This window comes from Orycteropus afer, unplaced genomic scaffold, assembly GCF_000298275.1.
Source record: "Orycteropus afer afer isolate SDZICR_OR568_19922 unplaced genomic scaffold, OryAfe1.0 scaffold00003, whole genome shotgun sequence".
Classification (NCBI taxonomy): domain Eukaryota; kingdom Metazoa; phylum Chordata; class Mammalia; order Tubulidentata; family Orycteropodidae; genus Orycteropus; species Orycteropus afer.
Genome location: NW_006921590.1, coordinates 23,624,745 through 23,636,320, shown reverse-complemented (window position 1 = coordinate 23,636,320; position 11,576 = coordinate 23,624,745).

Sequence of the window (11,576 nt, the reverse complement as noted above, 5' to 3'; positions counted from 1 at the left end):
ATAAGGAAAACCAAAGAAGAGTTGATGCTTTTGAGTTGTGGTGCTGGTGAAGAATGCTGAAAGTACCATGGACTGCTAAAAGAACTAACAGATCTGTCCTTGAGGAAGTGCACCTGAAATGCTCCTTGGAAGCAAGAATGGCCAGACTTCGTCTCACCTATTTTGGTCACGTTGTCAGAAGGGACCATTTCTTGGAGAAGGATGTCAGGCTTGGTAGGGTGGAGGGTCAATGAAAGAGGGGGAGGCCTTCAAAGAGATGGATTGACACAGTGGCTGCGATGATGCGCTCAAGCATAGCAGGGATCATGGAGCTGGCGCGGGATCGGGCAGTGTTTCGTTCTGCTGTGCATGGGGTCGCTATGAGTCGGAAACAACTCGACAGCACCTAACAACAACAACAACAAAATTTCTCAGTGACTAAGAAAGAAGTAGTTATTCAAAGGAATCCCTGGGTGGTGCCAATGGTTAAACACTCAACTACCAATTGAAGGTTGGCTGCTTGGACCCACCCAGAGGTACCTTGGAAGACAGGCCAGAGGAACTGTTTCCAAAAGGAGTGCAAGTCTACTCTGAAGACATGGGGTCTCAGTTGTTGACTCTTTGCCATAGCAGTATGTTCTTGGGTGAAATGTGGCCTCCTGTTAACTTTGCATCTGAATTTATCCATGTCTGTTATTCCAGGCTGATGAATGGCCCAGCAGATATTTACACTCTTAGCCTGAGCTAATTTGTACTTTCTCAGCATAAAGAAGCCACCACGGACCTTCTAGCCCAAGCTCCAGCTGCCTTCTGACTGTGACTATATGAGAGAACTCAAGTGAGACGAGCAGAAGAATCTGCCAAGCCTCGTTAACCCATAAAACCGTGACAGATAATAATGCCTTGTTGTTTTTACCAAGTTTTGAGATAACTGAGTGTTGAGATAATAGATTATTGGATCAGCAGTGCTTGAAACTGACCTCTCCCCTGATGCCAGAGCAATAAGATCCCTGAAATTATTCCCAAGGAGGAAGGAAACAGGAAGGGAGAGGGATGACCCTCAAGGAGACTAAGCATTTACTTAAAAGAGATTCATTTTAATCTCTGATGACTGAAGTCAGAAGAGTGGTTACCTCTAGAGGATGGGAAGTTAACTGGAAAGGGCACAATGGAGCCTTCTGGATTGCTGAAAATGTTATTTGATCTGTGATAGTTACACACATATGTAAAAATCCATCCAATACTTGAGATTGTTGTTAGTTGCCCTCTATTTCGGCTTTAACTCACGGAGATGTTATGTTTAACAGAACAAAACGTTGCCCCATCCTACTCCAGCTTTGTGATCACTGATAAGCGTGAGCCCAGTGTTGTGGCTACTGGGTCATCCATGTCATTGAGGGTTTCTCTCATTTTCGCTGACCCTCTACTTTACCAAACATAATGTTCTTTTCTAACAATTGATCTTTCCTAATGCTTATCCAAATTAAATGAGCCAAATTCTCACCATCCTTGCTTCTGGTTGTATTTCTTCTTAGACTGATCCATTCATTCTTCTGGCAGTCTATGGTATATTCAATATTCTTCAACATCACAATCCAAATGAATCAATTCTTCTATCTTTTTACCCACTACCATCAAGTTGATTCCAACTTGTAGCAACCACCATTGGGTTTCCAAGGCTATAAATCTTTACGAAAGTAGATTGCTTCATCTTCCTCCTGTGGAGTAGCTGATGGGTTTGAACAGCCCACCTTCTGGTTAGCAGCCAAATGCCTTACCCATTGCACCACCAGAGCTCTATCTTCCTTAGGTACACTTTATTCGTTGTAAGTTATTCTTCAATTTAAAAAAAAAAAAAAAGTCAAAATTAATAAAAATAATAATCTTTAAGAGAGAGCTTTTAAACCCAAGTTATGGCAACAATGAGTTTTCTACTACCAAGCTAAGCTAATTTCTATTACAGAGTAACAAAGAATGGTAACTAATTCTGTGAAATGTATACCTGTCTTCTGCAAAAGTAATATTTACATTAAAACAAAAGATATGACAGATTCATGGGTAAATGTTTATGCAGAATAAAAGTATTAATAATGAGTATAAACACTGAGGGATCAAGGTGCCAAAGAAGAACATAATTGAGAACAGGGAATTTAAGAAGAATATAAAATCATGAAATTGCTGGAACACTGGAGCACTCACTCACAATTCCACTTTAATGAATTAAATTAGAAGTAGACTATATCCTCCTCCAGGTCAGTGTCCCCGGAATTAGACATACCAAGATGCTGGTTTTCAACCTGGGCTATACAATGGACTTGCCTGGGAGCTTTAAAAAAATACTGATGCCTGGGTCCCACTCTAGATATTCTGATGTAATTGGCCTGGGGAGGGGCCTGGGAATCAGGATTTTTGAAAACTCCCCAAGCAATTTCAAGGCACTGCCAGGGTTGAGAATGACTGGTCTATTTCGACCACTCTTCTCATAAATGAGAACACAGAAGCTTGGGAATGGCAAATGGCTTGCTAAATATCCATTAATTGGCTTCTGATATGCCCTAATAAGAGGGAGCTGTGGCATGGATAATTCCAAACAGTGAATAACCTAAAAATAATTTCTATTTGGTTTGGGAAAGCAACATGTGACTTCCCAGATGCCAGCTGGCCTGCCTAATTCAGTTTGACCCAAATGAATGTACATTTTTCAGAGTTGACATTGACAACACAGCCTGTGCTGAGGTGTGAAAGAAAGGCAGCCAATTTCAATGTCGACTGCGGCCACTTCCCCAGTGGACAACAGAGAGGCTGTCAAAGGCATGCAGTACCTATACAGATGTGGTGATTTGTCCTACCACAAGGTTCCGCAGGAAGGCAAATCTAGTGTTTTCCTGGCCCTTCCCTCTGCGAGGGAAGGGGTCAGAAGAGTGAAGAGGGAGTGAAAGGACAGGCTTGGTTCTCAAGGACCTATTTTATGTCAGGCTTCCTGCTGAGCATTTCCACAAACAGCACATGCTCAGGACTTCTCTGAGTTTGGTATTACACTACCCTTACACAGAGGTGAAGAAACTGAGGCTCAGAAAATTGTATGACCCACCAACGCAGAGCCAGTGTGGAAACACAGGCTTATCAGACGTGACACTTCATTAATATTGTTTTAAAATGTCAAACTGTAAAGTTTTTTCTGACCTACTGTCTCCTGTCCCAGAAAGAGAGTACTAGGCCTGAAGTTGAAAATCAAGCTGCAGATGGACTTGGGGTAAGATCCTTGGACTATAAGTCCTACTGAATGAACTTCATTTCCCTATTTCTCAGCTACAACAGTCTAAAGGTAGCAGCAGATACCTCAGGAAGTGGTCTCAACTATCGGGTGGTAGGAATGTAATTGGCAAGACCCCCGGCTGCTGTGGCCCATTGCTAACATTTATGTTGAGGCTACACTTGTGTCACTGTGCTGCTCCCCTCAATATCTGACTCTGGTAGAGACAAAGGTGAGCCTGCTCCTGGGACATATAGGACTCCTATCCTGGAGCCTTGTCAACCTACTTTGGGCTGCACTGCTACAGTCTAGGATGCTTCCCCCAGCCTCCCTTCTGTTTCTCCTTCCCTGGGGTCAGATGGGGTCTGATGATTCTGCCTGCCTTCCCCAGCTCCTCCATCTTCTCTTAAACAGACATTTCCCTTAATAAAATTGTTGCCTGTTTAATCCCATCTTGGCCTCTGCTTCTCAGAGGATCCAGACTAAAGCAGTATCCCTCTCCACTGGTGACCCTACCATATACTCATCACCTAAGGGGAAAAGGGAAGAGGCGATTATCTCCTGTGGACTCTCCAAGGGAAAACTGGTCTGGGATTTTGAAGGCAAAGACTACAAAGGAATAAATGTCTCGATATATTTGCCTCCTTTGTTGGTCTCAGTGCCATGAAAGAAGGCAGTCTAGGTGACAAGTAACTGAACGGCACCCCACCTAACTCAAAACCTCTTGCCATCAAGTCAATTCTAGGGAAGTTGCCTGGGCATATCCTTAAAGATTTACCAAAAATAGCCATGTCATCTATTTAAGTTAAAAGTTGAGAGTCCTAGTATTGTCTTATCGCCACTTTGTGGCTATAACTCAGGGTCTCGTGGTCATAAGCCATACATCGACTACCACATAGCCAGGTGGATGAAGCCCCAGAATCAACATTGCATATTTTTTAACCTGCAAGTGTGTATATATCCCAGTCATGGTTCTTTCTCCTTCTGCAATCCTGCCTGCGGCAGTGATGGACTGACCTAGCACTGAGCATAATCTTGTGATCTTTCCTTTGTTCTCTGTCATGTAATGAACTCCATTACATGACAAATGTGATTTGGTGGCTTCCATCAGTCTCTGTACTGTGTGTATCCTGACATTTCCCTCATCCAGATGATTATGTTTGTTTTGTCTTTGTCCTGTTTAAGGCCTAATAAGTAGATCCGCAATCAGTGCTCATAGAAGCAGCAGTCAAGAAATCAGATGTAGTATTGCACTGAGCAAACCTGTTGCAAAAGACCTCTTTAAAGTGTTAAGGAACAAAGATGTCACTTTGAAGACTAACCCAAGCCATGGTATTTCCAATTGCCTCATATGCATGTGAAAGCTAGACAATGAATAAGGAAGACTGAAGAAGAATTGATGCCTTTGAATTGTGGTGTTGGTGAAGAATATTGAAAATGTCATGGACTGTGAGAAGAATAAACAAATCTATCCTGGAAGAAATGCAGCCAGAATGCTCCTGAGAAGTGAGAATGACCAGACTTTGTCTCACTTACTTTGGTCATGTGGTCGGAAGGCGCCAGTCTTTGAAGAAAGATACCATGCTGGAAAAGTGGAGGGTCAGAGAAAAAGGGGAAGACCCTCAAGGAGATGGATTGACCCAGTGGCTGCAACAATGGGCTCAGGTATAGCAAGGATTATGAGGCTGGCGCAGGACCAGGCAGTATTTGTTCTGTTGTTCGGAGTTGGAATCAACTCAACAGCACCTAACAACAATAACAATAGAATATGTTTGAATCTAGGGTCTTCTTTTTTCCCTAAAGCAATAGAAATAATCAATATTTTAGAACCCAATTCTCCATAAATTAAACTATACATTCAAAGCCACTCCAATGAAAATACCATATTTATTTTGCTACTAAAGTTACTATGGAAAAGTAATCAGTGAAAATAATCACAAAAATTATGAAAAAGAAGAGTAGGGTAGTGGGAAGAGTGGATAGATGGTGTGGCTGATAGAGGGTGGGGAAGCAGTTATGACCTTATGAGCTATTAAATGATATTATGAATATAAACCCACTGCCATTGTGTAGATTCCAGCTCATAGTGACTCCCATGGAGTTTCCAAGGCTGTAAATTTTTTTTTTTTAATTTTTCATTGTTATTTGTGTGAAAGTTTACAGAGCAAATTCATTTACCATATAGCAGTTCATACACATTTTGTGTCATGATGTTGACTGCAATTTCCCACAGTACAACAGCTCTCTTCCCTCTTCCTCTCTGTAGTTACCTCTTCCCTGTGTCCTTCCCTCCCATGTACTCCCACCCCCAGAGCTGTCCTCCTGTGCAAACACTGCCAAGGCTGTAAATCTTTATGGAAGCAGACTGCTCCATCTTTCTCCTGCAGAGCAGCTGGTGGGTTAGAACTGCCTACCTTTTGGTTAGCAGCCCAATGCCTTAACCACAGCACCACCACAGTACTCAATTGTGAAAGAAATACTTTCAGTGACTCAACCTAACTATAATTTTGACCTCTATTTTGCCAGTGTGTAAACACTAAGTTTCAGTCACTTCAGGGCCTCACACTCCCATGTTCCCTCAGCATTATGCTAAGAACTATTGGGCTTAATCTGATACCAGGCATCAAGGTAAGCTTGTGACCCTAGTGGTCCATCTATCTACCCCACATCCTTGTTTAAAGTTGTTTGCTGTAGCTTTTGTAGTATAAATTTGCCCTTAAGAAAATGTCCATGTTGTTTTTATTGCTATATGGTGTTGTTTAGGAGTCCCTGAGTGCTGCAAATGGTTAACACACTCAGCTACTAACTGAAAAGTTGGCAGTTCAATTCCACCCAGAAGCACTTCAGCAGAAAGGCCTGATGGTCTTATTTCCAAAAAACCAGCCATTGAAAACTCTGTGAAGTACAGCTCTACTCTGACACACATGGGGTCTCAGTGAGTCAGAGTGGGCTTGACAGCAACTGGTTGGTTACTGTGTAAGCACATTCTTTAGGGGAGAGCTCAGCAAATAGGAGCAAGGCTCTGGACAATGAGGGATGGGTGACACCCGGGTTACATAGGTGCTTGCAGATGAGTAGGGCAGGAAGGAGATTCATCTCACCATGAGCAATGTCAGTACATGACAGAAGCAGATAGGGTGCTGCAGGAGGAAGGAAGTCTTTACAGAACAGTCTTTTGGAGCAGAACTTGAAGGATGTAGCCAATTCCACATGGCAGAAATGGGTGGGGACACACAGAGCAACACAGAGGAAATAGTATGAGCAAAGCTCAGGCCAAGCTATAACCAGGCCTAACTTCCTGAGACCACCTCACCAGTGAAGGGAGACAATTCCTGGGAACATTCTGGGACTAGGAGAACCTAGAAGCAAACAATAGGACTCTCAATTAGCCCCTCCATGGAGCTTGCTCCAAGTTACCACTGCATGGTCTCTTGCTTCAGCTCTTCCTTAAGGAAAGAAAAATCATGGGTGATGCTATCTCAGTGGACATTTTCAGGTTTGAGTAAATATTTAAAGTGTTCCCTTCAAAATTTGAATCTGGAAATCCAGAAATGTCTAGGTATGCCTTTTTTCTGCTTCCTAATTAGAGGTGGAAGCTTATGTCTTAGTTTGCTCATGCTGGCATAACAGAAATACCACAAGTGGGTGGCTTTAAAAACCAGAAATGTATTTCTTCACTGTTTGTTGTTGTTGTTGTTGTTTGCCGTCGAGTCGGCCCCGACTCATAGCGACCCCTCCTTGGGTTTCCGAGGCAGTATCACTACGGAAGTAGGATTGCCCAACCTTCCTTCCGAGGAGTGCTGGTGGGTTTGAACCGCCAGCCTTCTGGTGAGCAGTCAAGTGCCTTAGGCACTATGCTACCAGAGCTCCTCTTCACTGTTTAGGGTGCCTCAAAAACTCACTGCCATTGAGTTGATTCTGACTCATAGTGATTCCTGTTGGGTTTCCAAAGCTGTAAATCTTTACAGAAGCAGACTGGCCCATCTTTATTCCATGGAGTGGCTGGTGGATTTGAATCATTGACCTTTTGGTTAGCAGCCAAATGCCTTAACCACCACAGCACCACAGCTACTTGTTTAGGAGGCTGTCAGTCCAAATTCAGGACACCAGTGCTAGGGGAAGGCGCTCGCTCTGTCTGCTCTGGAGGAACATCCTTTCGTCAGCTTCTCTAGCCCTGACGTTCCTTAGTTCCTTGGTGAACAGGTGTTTCTGTCTTCCGTTTTATGCTTGATTGTCTCTGTACCTCATCAGTTTTTATATCTCAAAAGTGATTGGTTTAACACATACTCCACACTGATATGGTTTTGTTAACATAACAAAGAAAGCCTTATTCCCAAATGGGATTACACCCATAGCCACCAGAGTTAGAATTGCACATTTCCAGAAGACACGATTCAATCCGTAACATCGTACAACCACAGTTAATCATGGGTTCATTGACCAGCTAGCCTCTCTCTTGGAAGGACAGGCCTTGGAGTGGAGAGGATGGAAGATCAAGACAATCCACTCTACATAGCAGTCAGCAGAGTCCGTTTTACCAGGGTTTCTGTCACAATTTGTATCCAAAATTTAACTGATTTCCAATTTACCTAACACATTCATATAAAATTCTATTCTAATCACTCTAAGTTTGCATTTACTTCAGAGCCATGAGCCACTTCATGGTATGCATTTCTTCCTCACTGCCTAGTTAAGTGCCTTGAAAATAGTAGTATTGTCATTTTAGTACTATCTACTTTTCTTCAGTGTTCAAAAGTCTTATTATTTCCTTGAGACATTTTTTTCTTAAGGAAAATATACTCACCCAATGAACTGAGCTACTTTAAAGCTGTGTGTGTGAGAGACAGCAACAGAAAATCTCCACTGAGCTATTTTTAAACATCATGAGTTCTCATTCAACTGTTACTTCGTGAGCCCCTGCAGAGCAGTGTGGTCGTATGACAGTAAAAGTACACGCCCCTGCCTTCCAGGAAATGTCTAATTTACTTGGGGAAGACTCACGTACTTGGAAAACCACACTGCTAGACAGAACGTAATTCCAGCCACTGTTCTCTTCTGCTTAAAGTTGCATCTTCCTAAAACACTGTGGCAGAGTGCCTTCTATATGCCACGTGTTGTGCTAGGAGCTTCCGGATAGCTTGTGAATCCCCAAACAATCCCATGAAGTATGAGACTTGGGGGAAGAATATTAGCAGAGAAACTAACCTACGAAATCATTTCCCATCAATCTCCTCAAGCCTGGATTGAGTTTTCTTAAAGCAAGAAAATAACCATAATCTTTCAAAGTTTAGTTTTTATGGTGCACTGAAGTATTACACACACTAGGATCATGCAAAAGTGTTCATTATTGAACTAACAAAAATCCACTGCCATCCTCAATTCTTCGCAACCCTGTAGGACAGAGTACAATTGCCCCATAGTGTTTCCAAGGTTTAAATCTTTAAGGAAGCAGACTGTCTCTTCTTTCTCCCTCAGAGCAGCTGGTGGGTTCGAAACTCCAACCTTTTGGTTAGTAGCCAAATGCTTTAACCACTATGCCACAAGAGGTCCTTCTTATTGAACTACGTGATGCAAAATGTATCAAAGTAAATTTTTACCATGGACCAATAACAGATGCACTTCAAAGGGACTTTTTCAATACCTTAGCCACTTAAGGAAAATTTTTTCTGAGGGAACAAATTTCAAGACATTTGTACAAACTAGGAAGTCAATGGACAGTCATTAAAGTGCCCCTGGCCTACACTGGTCTTTACACGTGCACACTGACCTCTACTGGACAGTTTACTAGCTGGCCACCATTTTTCTCTTGAGAGAGCATGGTTAGGAGAGGGGCATTTCCCCCAATTTATATCATATTTAAAAACAGGTTTGTATAGTTCAATTCTTGAATATTCATCAAGCCCTCCACAGCACCTTTCAGTATTGCATTTGGCTGCCAGAGGAAAGCACTTATGGGCATAACAGGGGTAAAACCAAAGCTCCCAGCAAGAATCTCCTGGGTTCACACCTCAAAACTGAATCCATCATTGTGATAATTTATCCCCCAAAGCAGCCAATGCTCACAAGTCTAACGCGCATGACGCAAACAGGCTGAACTTTGATATATAACATCCTATACTCCAGTTCACAGCCAATTGCAGGTGATAAGAATGACCCTAAAAATAAGTGATACTTGTTTAATGTTGTTTTAAAATGTCAGTTTGTGATAATTAAATTTTTGTTTTTCAAATCAGGAAAAAAAAAATGAAGAGGAAATTAAGTTACATATAGTCTCATCACCACAAGACAGATTAAAGTTTTGGTTTCTTTTGTGCCAGTCTTTTTTCCCCATGTTATGTGTGACTGCACATGTAATTCCTGACAAAACTGGATCCATTCCATTTTGTAGTTTGCTTTTCTCATATAATGTTATATTGTGATTATTTTCCTAGATTAATAAATATTCTTTAACATTTTTATTTTATGATGTTGATTGTGGTGGAATTTCTTAATATAGACCTTCTAGCCATTCATGATCTTATGATTGCCACAAATGATTGGGTGGGACCTCGCAGATAAAATGCTTGTGAACAACTTGTTAATAATACAATTAATATGCATAGAATCCTTGTGGGAGTGGGACCACGCAAATAAGGTGCACAGAACCCTAACAAGGGATTGGTCACATTTTGCCATCCTGCTAGGTTTATAGGGAGACAATACTAGAAGTGGAGAAGGGGACCTCATTATCATCAAGAAGAGAGCCAAGTGGAGTGCATCCTTTGAACCTGGGGTCCCTGAGCTGAGAACCTCTTAGATCCAAGAGACAGAGCCATAACACTGAATATATATAGCAAGAGATGGCATGGTAACAGTGAAAAGCAGCAAGCATTGCAGAGTTCAGTGCAGAGAAATGGTGGCAGTAGAAACAGAAGAGTCGAACAGTGGGCTTCCTGGCCCACAGAGCAAGGCAACTACAATGGGTGTGCTGACCCACAGAGCAAGAGAGCTGAGCAGCTTGGGCAGGAGGCTTGCTGGCATCCAGGCACCTCTCTGCGTACCTAAAGAAAGAGCTGTAAGAATTGCCTGAGCAGCGTGGAAGCCAGGCTGAGGTACCAAGAGAAAGGCCTGCCTGTGGGTACAACCAAGAAGCTGTCCTGACCAAAGAACTGTATCTTAAGTTGTTCCTGATTCTGAATTGTAACTTGTTATTTCCCTAATAAACCCTGTGAGTATGATCTATGAGCTCTGTGTAGTCATTACAACAAATCATCAAACTCAGCAGAGGAGAGTGTCAACTGGTGTCAGAATTGGTAAAAAGGTAGGAGAGTGGAGGTATGTTTGACCTCCACCTCATAGGAATCAGCCTTGTGCAGATGCCGATCTTGACTCTCTTTCCTTACCCTTGTGAAGTTATAGGAGGCCTGACAATGTACACACCATTTTTTGCATGAAGGAACAAAGATCCCAAATACAAGCAATACTAGAATTGCTCTACAAAAATGCTGTGCCAATCTTAACTTCCACCAACAGCATTAGTCCCTATCTCACTTCACCCTCACCTGAACTGAGGATTAAAATTTGAAAAGCTCTTTGCTAAGTGAATAGCAATGAAATATTTCTCAGTATATAACTTGGATATTCTAATCTATTCATATTTTTATTGATCATTTGTATTTTTTGTGCATTATATACATTTATGCCCTTTGACTATTTTTCTAATGGCAAATTAAAATTTTTATTGATTATTTATGAGTTCTTTAATACATTAAGGCTATTAACTGTTTGTCTGAATACAACGTACGCATAAAATAAGGTTGCTAATATACCCTACCATTAATAGTTTGGGTATGGTGTGATTTCTCCTTTGTTGCAGTGAGTTCTTTCCAGATAAAGAAGAAAAAACCTCATAAAATGTAGAATAAGTCCCATTAAATACTGGGGAAGATTGTAGCACCAAGTACCCAACACATAAAATATAAAGTAGAAAGAATCCATGGACCCCAGCTCATTGAACATTTCTCTACATTAGACAATTCTTAGTGTTTTTCTTTGGAAGATGTTTTAAAAAGATATGTAATTTTAAGAATAGATTCATGTAAAAGAATGTTGTTGTTCTTGATATGTGCCATTGAGTCGGACCCGACTCATAGCAATCCCTCCTTGGGTTTCTGAGGCGGTGTCACTACGGAAGTAGATTGCCCAATCTTCCTTCCAAGGAGTGGCTGGTGGGTTTGAACCGCCAGCCTTCTAGTTAGTAGTCAAGTGCCTTAGGCACTATGCTACCAGAGCTCCTTGTAAAAGAACAGCAATGTGTAAATCACGGTTAGGCAGTTAACATGGTATTGTTTAATAAAATCCCTTT